This window comes from Athene noctua, chromosome 11 (assembly GCF_965140245.1).
Source record: "Athene noctua chromosome 11, bAthNoc1.hap1.1, whole genome shotgun sequence".
In the NCBI taxonomy this organism is placed as follows: domain Eukaryota; kingdom Metazoa; phylum Chordata; class Aves; order Strigiformes; family Strigidae; genus Athene; species Athene noctua.
In genome coordinates, this window is record NC_134047.1 from 10,220,601 (window position 1) to 10,232,947 (window position 12,347).

A 12,347-nucleotide genomic window follows, 5' to 3' on the forward strand; every position below is an offset into this window, starting at 1 on the left:
TACTTTAACTGAGGAAATCTTTCAGGACTCTGCCTGTCAAATCTTCTGTGTTGCCTGTTCCTCAGACTCATGTGCTCTGCTTGCACTCTGGGCATGGAAGTTTAGCCAGCGGGACCATACAATAAATCACCCCGAGATGGAGTGTGTGCATGTATTGAAGAGGAGAGGGAAGTGAGGAAGCTAAACCTGCTTGCACATAATGGGAAACACTTCCAAGCGTATTCCACTGGCCTGGTACAGCTCACAGGCTAATGCACATTTGTTTTCCCACCTCCCAGACTAGCCTGCTTTGCTGGGAGGTCTCAGAGCAGACACCAACATACCTGTGAGATGGTGGCTGATACAGTGGGTGCTTATGCAGTGACTCTCTTCCTGTATATTTTGTAGGATTCCCTGATGTATGGAAACTTTTGGCTGTTTCCCATACCTGTTACCTGCCTGTACCAAAATATGAACATCTGAAACCAACAAAAGCTGGTGTGAATTCACAGTATATTAACGCATGCTGTTCCATAGCTGCCACGTGGCTCTTCAGATAGAGAGCTGAGAAAAGGCATCACTCATTGGGATGAATCAAAACACTGTTTCTGTGCCCTTCTCTGCCTGTAAAGCTGTCAGTGGATTGCTCAGTGCAGTTTTTAAAAGAACAACTTTCTCTAATTACAAGCTGGCTTGTACTGGAAGTGCTACCTAGTAGTGAGATCAAGGCATATGTGCAGACAGGACACCTACATCTTTCTGGACGTTTTAATACTTCCTGTTAGTTGATAAGCAAATCTCTGTGCTTCTGTTTCCCCTGTGGAGAAATAGAATGGAGGTGTTGTAAGGCTTCATTTAAGCACCATCTGTGAGATGGTTTGAGATCCCTGGGATGGAAGAAGGGTAGTGGTGGATGTGTGTGCTGACATATCATGGAAATCAGAAATGTATTTTGGGGTGTGAGGAGGGATTTGTAATAGTCTGTTAGGTTGTTAATGGCAATTTGCTTTAATTACATTGTGGATTTGTTTACATCAGCTTCATGCACAGTCTTGTTCTTTTTCTATTAATTTCAGGAATCTGACATGGGATGGTTGATTTCCTACATTCATACACATTGGAAAAGAATTTCAAAAACTTGAAAGTATCAATAGCACTTTGGTGGTTTCGTGAAACTGTCATTTTTTTTCCATTGGTTTTATGAAACTGTTAGATTACAACAGATGGATTCATTTATCTCGCTATGTCTTGATATATATTTAGATGGCTCCCATCTCTGTGGGACTTGTGTGCCTCCCAAGTATTTTAAAATAGAAAAAAGCTGTTTCCTTCTCTGCCTTGCTTTCTATCTAGCCCATAAGAGGAATAGCTTGATTAGTTTATAGGGCTTGGATTTGTTGGGCTGGGTACTAGCATTCTCTGCATGTTTTTGTGTGAAGAAATGAAGCTGAGGAGAGAAGTTTTGCATTTACTTCTGAATGCACCAAGATCTGGGTTGTCTGTATCTCTGTGAGCCAAAACAAGTTCCATAGTGCTGAAATACTACCTGGGAAAGATGAAACTCCCACAGTCTTGTCTTACCCCTTTGTCAACGGCTGCAGTGCTACAGCAGGAGCTGGCTGTGGAAGATTATGAAGGACTTTGAGCGTCAGAAAATAAGACCAAAGTCTGTACTCAGTAAAAAACTAGAGTGAGCAAAGCACCAGGCTGCTCTCCATTGCTAAGCAGACATCTGCTGTATTTTACACCAGCTGTGGTTTATTTCAAAGCATAGGGAGTTGCAGTAATTAACCTGCAAGACACAAATTCATGCATCAGTGTGTCCAGGCATGTGCTCCTTAGGATGAGGTGCAATCTTCTGGCCAGTCCCACCTGGGAGAGGGCATTTCTGCTGACAGGGCTGTTCAGCCATCCAGGAGTGTGGAGGCCGTGGATGCCCTGAGGCTGTGGGACAGATGCAGCCAGCTGACTCAGCAACTCCGTTGCTGTTGGGATGTGAAGGAAATGTTTAACACAAAACTGAGCACAGAGATTAATCTGCAGAGTCCAGAACAGCAAGTTCTAAATGTGTGACCAGACAAAATAGATGTCAGCATGATTGACCCTTTCACTTTTCCCAGAAGAAAGAAGCGGCAGTGCCACAATTATACAGGGCTTAAGTTCCACCATGGTGCTGTGAGCAGGAGGCTTCGGGGGACAACAGAGACCTCAGTAAAGACTGGCTCAGCTGTCTCTTGTGAGCATCTGCATCATCTGATGTGAGTTACTCCCAGAGCAGAGTTTAGAAGAGCCTTTTCCAGCCCATCTACCACCAGCACCCACATGCCTCCAAACAATTATCAGGAGTTTCAGTTGCTGTGTGTTCAGGCCTGCCCAGGCTAGCCTTAATCTTTCTGATCTGGGCAATATGAGTCTTGTAAATATGGTGGCATGGATTTTACCAAGCTTGCCAGGGGCTGTGGAGACATTTTTAAGTTGATGCCACCAAATCCTCATTACTAATGGCATCCCTGTAAACTGGAATCCAGTTAGCTCAGCTATGCCTGTTAGGTGCTGACTTCACACCTTCCTCCTGCCTGTGGATAGGTTGTAGTCCTTTGGTGCATGTGCTCAGCTGTCTTTCAATGCCTTTTGCCTTGTCTGCCACAGGACATCAGTGCACCTCCGTGTGCTGTGTGGCAGGGGAGTGGGTAAGGAACTCTATCTAGAGTAGCTAAGACATAGGGAGGGACAGAGTTTCACAGCCTCATCTCTACTCCTGTGCTTCTTGGCTGGGGGAGATGTTCTGCAAGTCTGTTTCAACATGATGACACATGCTGAATTAAGAAATTAACATTTGCCTTAGTTAGCTGGATGTTCATTTGGTGTCTCTCTCACTCTCTGCTCCTCAGTCTAGGCATAAGGCCAGCTGCAGTATTTAGATCTGAGCCCTCTCTGTTCTATAATGTACTGTGGAAGATGCTACACATGTATAAAGCACAAATCTCCACAGTGCCTGAGAGCCAGTTACCTTTTACAAACAGAGCAGCTCTGCAGCAGCATGAGGCAGAAGACTGATTTAAAACAAAACCACCGATAGCGGTGAGTGAACCCCCCGCCACTGCACCGTGCTGGCTGCGCTGCTGCTGCTGCCCAATTCGGTGAAGGCGCAACCGGCACCAGCGCTCGCCGGGTCCTGCCTAACCACCAGCGCTCGGCTGGCCCTTAGCACTAGTGCCCCCGAGCCACAGGATGTCACTACGGAGCTAGCAGACACTGCGGCATTTAACGGCATTTTATAGCTTTTCCTCTTGTGCTGCCAGCCGTAATCGCCCCTCACAGAAGCACCCACCGCCAGCTCTGCCCCCCTGTGCCTTCAGCGGGCTCTCCCCGCCGCGCAGGGCCACGGAGCGCCCCGGCCCCCCCGCCTACCGCCCCGCCGAGCTGCCCCGGCCCGCCCCGCGGCCCCCCCGCACGCCCGGCCCCTGCCGAGCCGCCGCCTGAAGGCGTGCGGCTCCCGGCTCCGGCAGCCGAGCGCCGACAGATTTCCCCCTCAGTGGGGTGAGGAAAATGATTTCTCCGCGCCTCCCCGCCCCCCTATTTCTTTTTTTCTTTTTTTTTCTTTTTTTTTCTTTTTTTTTTTTTTGTTTTGTTTGTTTTGGTTTTTTTGTTTGATTGTTTTTTCCGCCAAAGCAACCTCTGCCTTTCGGGAACGGCACCGCCTCCCCATCCCGCCTGGGGGCCGAGGGACCGGCAGCGGGGCAGCCCGGGATGCCGCTGCAGCGGGGGCCCGGGAGCGGCCGGGCTGTGGGGGCCGCGGCCGGAGCCCGCCGGCCCCAGGCCACCCGGCCGCCGCCCGGCTGCATCCAGCCCCGGAGCATCGCGGAAGGAGGAGGGGGGCGAGAACGGGTTTCACTTCCGCCTCGTTGCAGGAACCACAAGCCCCCAGAATATATTAGAATAATAATAATAGAAAGGTTTCCCCCACACCACCACCCCTTTTTTGTCCCCCCTCAGAAGAGGGGGTGGAGGGAGGAGGGGGAGAAAAAATAAAAGAGGCTCCCGGCAGGCAGATCAATGTGGAGCCGGTGAGGCACGGCGACCGGCCCGCCAGCATCCCGCCGGCAGCCGCGGCCGCGGCCGGCAGGACGAGCGCAGCCTCCCCGGCGCGGAAGAGGCCAGAGAGAAGGTCTGTCCTTTGCTTTTTTACCTCGGGTGCCCAGGCACAGCCCCGTCCTGGGTGGAAAGGGCAAGGCAGGCTCCTCGCAACCTGCTTCCCCAGGCTACAGCCAGCCAGCCGCGGCAACAAAGCCCAGCCAGGGGCTCCGTGTGGGGCTGCAGGCTGGGAGGGACTGGGGAGACCCCCGGACTACTGGTCCGTTCCCCAGACATTGGTAGTTCCCAAATCTGTTCCTTCAAACCACCCCAAACCCTCTCTTACTCTTCTGGGGAATCTGGTTAGTGTGAGGCTCCAGGGAATACTGTCTATATGGAAAATGTCCCTGCGTGTGCCTGGCGGTGCTGGTTGGGCCTGGCTGCCGTGGGGAGGCCGGGGGTGCCGGGCTGCCTCCGGCGGGGAGGCCCCGGGAGCCGGCCAGGCTGCGGGAAGGAGGGGGCGAGGCCCAGGGGGGCCCGGCTGCTGGCCCTCTGCGCCGAGCTGGGTTCAGACACATGTACCTGAAGTGATTTCCTTTTCCAGTATCTTAAGATCAGTTGCTTTTCTCGGATTAAACATTTCCCAACTTTTGCCTTGTCGTTATTTTTAATCTCAAAGCTCAGTGGGATGATCTTGACTGTCTTTGCATGAGTCACTTCCAGACTCACAGGAAGAGAATAATTGCAATGGGCAATTTGAAGCCAGTTGCAGCCTAAAACTCACGTTGCCAGTGACATAATCCATCTGCCAGTGACGTAATCCATCTGCCTGTCAAACCATGCCTGGGCTAGATCTGATGCTGTAGTTTAAGGGAACACCGTCAAGCTGGCTGAGCAGTTTAAGAGACTGGTAATGGTGAACAGAATGTTAGAAATGGCGATGAGCACAGTGAACTTCTGCTGAAAGAAGATGGAAGATTAGCTCCCCTCCTCTTAGATCAGGTGCACAGCTCCCCTTTGCCCTCGTTACTATCACTTCAATGACATTAGATTTTCATTTTGGGTTTTCTTCAGCATTTTGGGTTTTTTCAGCATTTAGGTTTTCTCTTTTGGCAAACTCTGGGCACACTCTGTCTGACAGAGAGTGAACACTGAGGTCATGTAAAAACTCTGTTGCAGCAAGGTCACTGAGAGAGATCCTGGAAGGATGACTTAAAGGCTGCTGGAATATGTGCCATCTTTTTAGCCTTTTTTGAAGAACTAACTGCTCTAATAAACTATTGTACCACCACCTATAAATAGTTTTCTTTGCAAAGATGAAACTTGTGGTCTGTGTGTCTTCAAGTAATTCTCTTTTGAGTGAGAATTCTCAGGATCATACCAAAACTCAGCGTGGGATAAGTATATCTTTAACTGAGAGAATAAATGTCTTGACTGCTGTGATCTCCGGTATATGTTTTAAAAGATAGAGAGGGTGATGAGCTGAATGGGTTAGGACTATTGCAATAGCTCTTACATTGAAGGTAGCTTCTTAACTAGGGTTCATAAATGTGCTGATTCTGTTTATATTTATCTTCATTTGCTGTTTTAAATTTATTTTTGATGTCTAAGAGAGTTGAACACCTTGAATTCCAGAGTGCTTTGATGCCTCAAGCCTGTACACTGGTAGCTGAGCCTTGTACTTTGGATGTCTTGCCAGAAGCCCACTCAATTTAATATTACTTAGATGTATAGCAATGTATATCGGAAGGGATTTGCTTAAGGCCACTGAAAGATTGTGGAAAAAGACCCTGGCGTACCACTGCCATGTGGCTACACTTCCTCTTCCCATTCCTTTCCTCTTGCCCCTTTTTGGCCAGCCACAAATGTGATAGCTAGAGTTGTTTAGGAATACTTACCCTCCTTACTTAACCTTTTACAGAAACTACAGTCACAAGAGGGAAGAGAAAGTGCAAGTTGTTCAGTGTAGACAGACTTACAGAAATGAAAGTATGGCACAGAAGAAGTAAACAGTAATGAGATAATGTAGTCTAAAGAGCTGTTCTGTGAAAAAAAGGAAAAACAGCTCTTCCATTTTGTTCATTTCCTTCCATGAAGTCTGAAGGTGTGTTGAAAATAATTTAAAAGTTCATGCTCTGGAGCGTGTGAATTAGGCAGACATATCTGAGAGAGTGAACTAGTCCCGCAGTTACAGCCTCAGCATCCAGCTGGTGTGTGAGTCTGATGGTGTGGTTAGTTACAAAGAGATTTAATAATGGGCTATAGAGCACAGTTATCCTTTTGCTTGTGAATGTGCAGAGGAAGGGAAATAATTTTCTTTCATTCTGCATCCCTTTGAATAACTTCTGAGGTCCTTTCTGCCTGTGAAGAAATTCTGCCCCTAGAATTTGTGATGGAGATGGGACATAACTCTTGCTTCTTGATCGGCTAGAGAGGAAAGCCCTGCTTTAACCTGGGTGGTTAAAGATCTGCTGTTGTAACATGGTTAACAGCTGTGATAGCATGCTTAAGTCTAACTCAACTATATCTTTTATGTAAACTGAGTCTTGTAAAGGTAATCATCACTTCAGAGTTGGTTACACTCAACTGTGAGCCTGGGATTTATACCACATAAACATTTGCCTTAAGCCAGAGAAGGCTGCACAGCGGGAGTAACAGTAGTAGAATCTTAACTTTGCGCTATATTGTTCATTGCAAAGATGTCAAAATAAGTGAGAAGTGCTTTACCTGCTAATGAAATACAGTCCTGTAAGTAAGAGTACAGCACAGTGCTGAACAGTATGATACAGGTAGACCAATCCCTCTGCCATGTGGCAGCAGTGCTCCAGAGCCCATTGGAAAGTGTGAATCTTTCTGCATCTGCATTCCGATGTACACGTTTGAATTACAGAAATATTTCACCTTGGCCTTTAAAATTAAGGATAAGAATTCTGTTCCACCTCCCCCAAACCCCCTACCAGCAGTGGCAATGTTACGTGCATAGTGTTGTATGGATTTCTCTTTTAAATGGGGTTTAGTCTATAGAAGCCAAGGAAATCTGAATATTTATCTGCATTAGCAGAACGGCATTAAATCCGAAGTCCTTAGCTGCTGTGAATATTTATTTGTGTCTTAGCTGGTTTCAAACTGCCTCTCTGGCTGATTGCCATTCCTGAAGGTTATTTTCACAAGAGGTTTTGGAGTGGACGCTCACACAATGATACACCTCCAGATTTCATGTTCCCTGATATTTCTAAACAGATTGTCAGTCGTTGGCAAAACAACTACATGAAAACAGACAGTCAGTGAAAAAAGTATGGCCCCGAAAATACCTTTGGGCATCAGTAGATATCACTTTAAATCATCAGATCATAACTATTCCGGTAGATTGAAGTACTCCCAGTCTCTCACAGTGCTCCCTAAGTTAAGCGGGTGCTTTAAAATTGCTCTACTAGTTGAAGCCTCAGCCCTTCAGATAGAATGAGATGCATTTTGAGATCCTATAGGATTATTTCTTCTGATTTTTCTCCCCAGTAACCTTTCTTCCAGTGCATCCCATTCTAGAAGGTTTCACTATAGAACTGCTTGTCCATAGTCACAGGGTCCTGATCTGTTGCGCACAGCATGATATGTGTCGTATCTCCCTGAACACATTGAGACCGTGGTGGATAAAGTGTTCATAGGATGCACTGGAAAAAGTTTCTGTGTGTAAAGCTCTCCAGTGCAGATGCTGACTGTTGTGGGTATTTTGTGGGTAGTGCTATTACTCACCTTATCTGAGCACGAGCAGTCTGCTTCCATTCTTGCAGAGGGTAAGCTTAAGTATTATAAACATGTATTAATATTTACTAAGGCCCATAGTCCCAAATATACTCAGGAAAAATCATAGAATAATTTAGGAAGGAAGTGCCCTGTGGAGGTTTTCTAGTGCAACCTGTTGCTCAAAAGAGGACCCATTTATAGCAGGTTACTCAGGACTTGGTTCAGTTAAATTAACAGTATCTCCAAAAATGGACATCCTAAAGCCTCTCTGATCCCATTTCAGTGTTTGACCATCCTCATGGAAAGACTAATACCTAATCAGAATTCCTCATGTTTCACTGTGTTACCTTTCACTATACACCTCTTGGAAGTCTGGCTCCATCTTTTCTATACCTTCTTGTTAGATACAGATATATACATACAGAGGGAGAGAGTGAGGCTAGAAGAATTATGAAAGGGACCTTTTTATAGATGCTGCTGGTTGCAGGCAGCCTTACAATTTTTTCTATATTCTGATTTTTTTTTCTCTGACTAGACCTTGTTGAGACAGTTTTGCAGGCAGTGGTAGTAGTAGTGCAAGAGCATATGTAGTGCACTAAAATCCTCATGTGGTTTGCTCTGATGTGAAGTCGAGATTGGAACAGCTATAGCCTTGCAATGAGCATGTCACTGAGTCTCTCCTAGATCCTGCCTTTGAATCCAGCATTATGTGACAGACTGAGGACTATGTTACAGTTTTGGATTAAGTGCTGAATTAACATGTCTCCTTCCACCTGTGGGGTTTTCTGTGCGCCTCTTGCATTTTCAAATGCTTGAAAGCCATTGTTGGCATGTTTTTCCCCTAAGAGATTAATTTGATTTTGGAGTGGATCCACTCTGTAGTATTTGTATGGTGTAAGGCATTTCCTTCCCTGATACTGCACTGACCGAGTGTACCCCAAGCAAAGTCACAGACCAGCATGTCAGCAGTTTCCCAAACTTCAAACCTTGGATACTATCAATTGGCAGTATTTTCTGCAAGGCGGCTTGTGACCGTGAGCATCAAACACTGCAGAAGTGATATATTTCTGCAGGGAATGGAAGGGTATAGATCACCTGCTCTGGCCTCACGTGTCACGAGCGTCTCATGAGCAAGGGCTTTGGAACATGTGTCAGCCAAAGCAGAATACCGATGAAACAATGTAGAAAGTAAAACCTCCTTTGTAGATGAAATAATGGATAATGTCCCTTCCTAAATACACCATGTATGAGTTCTGAAGTTGAGGAGTTTAGACTTAATTTTCTCCACCCCTCCCATCTCCTGGACTCACCACTGCTCCTTTTCTATGATGTCATTGTTAGGTTGTATGGAGTTTGTTAATGAAATCTTTTCCAATAGTCTCAAGCAGGTTAATGCACTTTGACCTACACATGATGATGTATTAAAAATCAGTTAAACACTGATTGAATTTTCAGTATTAATTTCTCTTCTAGTCCTTAGTGGCTAATTTATGCAGAGGTTAGCAGAGAGCAATAATCAGACAGTGATCTTACATAATAAGACAGAGGATCAACTGGAAAAACTGACCTGCTGTCTGGCAATTGGTGTGAACTTTTTATTTTTGTGGAAGTGTAAGAACTGCCCTATTAGAGTAGGTCTGAAGGTCACCTACTCTGCTGTTCAAGCCTGATACGTCTTGTCCTGGGTGGCTCAGGAGACAGTGTAAAGACCATGCTGTAAGAACTTGCAGGCTAGGCCATTTCCCCATATTATAGCTAGTTTTTTGCCTTCAAGAGATCAGCACACATGTTTTTCACAAGTTTATCATTATAAATTTAAGAACACTTTCCAGCTGTAGTAATACGAAATCCTAGAACAGGCTGCCTAGGGAGGCTGAAGCATCTCCATTGCTGAAGATTTTTGGGAGTAAGAAGGCAAGTATTGCTGAGGACATAAGTATTCAAGTGGGGGACTCAGATCTACACCATCAGCTACACATCTGCTACACCTCAGCATGTACACATTGCTGAGAGCTTCCATTTCCCACACACGTGGCAACTCTGCATGCCTGCAGGACAACCTCTCTTCCTTGCCCATCTCCCAGCTCTTGTCATCAAAAACATCACTTTCATCCCATCTGTGGGTGCATGTGCAACACAGGGCTGATGGGCAGAGCTGAGGCTGGGGCACTGCAGCCTTTCTGACAGGGTAAGTAGATCTGAGCAGCACTAGTTCAGGGAGGGTTAGCATGGAGGTGTCCTGCGTGCCAACTTGCTAGGATTCTTTGGTGGACTGTATTTGTATGCATTTCTAATCTCTTTTTGAATCGTTAGGTTCTTGATCTGGATGACTGCCAGGTTGATGAGTTCTAGGCTTTAGTTATCTATGGTGTAGGCAGAAAACATATCTTAATTGCTTTAATCTGCCCACTTCACAGTGGAAGCCATGGTTCTGTAGCCCGATGAAGCATCCATGTAAGGGTGCACTGCAGTGAGCCAGAGAAACATTGCTTTCATGGTGATATTGGCAAACAAAGAGAAGCTAAGCAGAGCATGGGAGAGGTTACCATTTCCTTTTTCCAGGAGACTGAGGTATAGTTACACAAATACATTAAAATATGAGAGCACTGCGAAAAGATAAGCATAGAAAACCCAATCATAATTCTACTGAACTCAATAGTTGAGTTTTTGCCCTTTTTTGCAGTTTTGCTCCACACCTAACCTTTAATGTATCTCATCAATCTTTCCATTGCAAAAGGGCCTCATCAAAGTTTAATTAGCCCTTTTATGGAAAACTGTTTATTGCTGAGAAACAATGAATCAAATCTCTCAGATTAAATTAAAAGTCAGGAAGAGCCCAAAACCAAACAAATCAGTAAGATCGCTGACCTCTGGGAGAAGCGCTGGAAAGGCTGTTACTGAAACATCTGCACAAGCTCCTGCAGCAGGGGCTCTCACACCAGTTCGGTCACCCTTTGGAGTACACATTGGCAGGACAAACTTCTCTGAGAAAGAGGATTGTAAATACAGGAAGATATGCATTTCGTGCTGAGATCACAGGACTATAATCAGCTGATTTGGATTCTGTCCCTGACTCTCCCATTGCCTTGCTGTGAGAGGCTGGGTTGTTCAGTTAACCTCCCTGCACTTTGCCGGTTCCAGATAGAAAATGATTTTTATTTATCTCTTTGAGATCTTTGTAAAAATGATGCCAAGTCACTCTTTGCAAAGACAGCTAGAGGCAAATAATATAAAAGCTCCCTAAGTGCAGTAGATTTTGGCCTGACAAGTCTTTAACTACCATTTCACTGGAACTCCTTAACAATTGAAAGGACTGAAATGGAATATCCCCCTCTTTCATATTCAGAAAGGCACTTCAGGCAAGTGCCAGCCCAGCTGGTTGTCCACCACAGAGTGCACTGGGAGAGCACATGCCCACGACAGATGACATGAGGTTTCGTCACAGTGTGGGACTTCATTTCTGCCATACCACCCACAAATCATGGCAACTGTGTAACAAATGGGACAGAAGCCTTATGCCTGTATTCTAGGGTCTTCCCATAGGGTCAAAGAAACTGTCCATTTTCATTTTCAGGTGATTGCTTTTATTATTAATTAATGAAGGGGGGACATAAAGAGGTCACTTGATTTTGCCCCTCTAATTTTTATCAGGGGAAAAATTATACCTTTTATATCTGTTTATTTTAAGGTTTTTCCTCTGCTAACAGCTAATGACATTTACCACTGATCTCCTCAGCCATGTCTGGAGTATCTTCAGCTCTGAGCCTGCACAAGAAGAGTAAGGAAATAATAAGATGAAGGGCTGTTTTTAGGGGATTTTTGCCTATTGTTGTTTTTTTCAAGATGTGTTTGGTGCTTGTTTCCATGAGAAAACTCTAGGTAACCACAGAAGTGAGGAAATCCTAGTATCTTGGGAACCAAGCAGTGAAAAATGAGAAATCTGAGGGAGAGGAGATTTGCAGGCAAGAAACTGTTTATGTTTTTACAGAACATTCAGCGCTTGCCTGCAGTGCTTTAGCTACTTTTTTTTTTTTTTTTTTTTTTTTAAATGTAGACCACCCCATCTTGGCTTCTTAGCAGAATCTGACAAGAATGAATTAGATATTAGAGATTATTTTAAAATAATACTTTTATGGACATCATCCCAACTCTATGGCTATAAATATCCAGCACAAATGCAGCATAATGTCTTTACATAGTGTTTTACTGTAACGTTTGTGTTTGTTTTCTTCCCTTCTCTCATTTTCATTCTGTGATGAGTGTGAGAAGTCTTAGCACTGACAGGAGGGGATGGCACTTCTCCCTCCAGCAAGTGTTACCACCTCACTGTATCTGCTCGCCTTCTGCAACCACTTAAAAGGAGACACCTGCAACAGTGGAAAGTTCTTCCCCAAAGGTAGTGTCAATAAACCTTGCTAGATTTACGTTTTTCTCTCTCTTAAACAATGCTGAGTATTGAGCAGTGGGTCTTTTTGGTGGGCTGTGTTCCAGTGGCAAGGTTGCACATTTTCATTATTTTTAGAACTTCTGTCCCCAGAAGTATCTCTTTGGAA

General features: G+C 45.2%; 1 protein-coding gene across 2 annotated transcripts in view; it reads left to right on the forward strand.

Moving 5' to 3' along the window:
- PAK3 (p21 (RAC1) activated kinase 3) overlaps positions 1 to 12,347 on the forward strand; it is a 275,108-nt gene that overhangs the window by 122,351 nt on the left and 140,410 nt on the right. The window contains exon 1 of one of the 2 annotated variants that reach the window (XM_074915572.1): positions 3,907 to 4,147. The exons of the other annotated variant lie outside the window; for it this stretch is intronic. The gene's annotated coding sequence lies outside the window, so the exon portion shown is untranslated. Of the gene's footprint in view, positions 1 to 3,906; positions 4,148 to 12,347 lie in introns of those variants that run through there. 2 annotated transcript variants of the gene reach the window in all.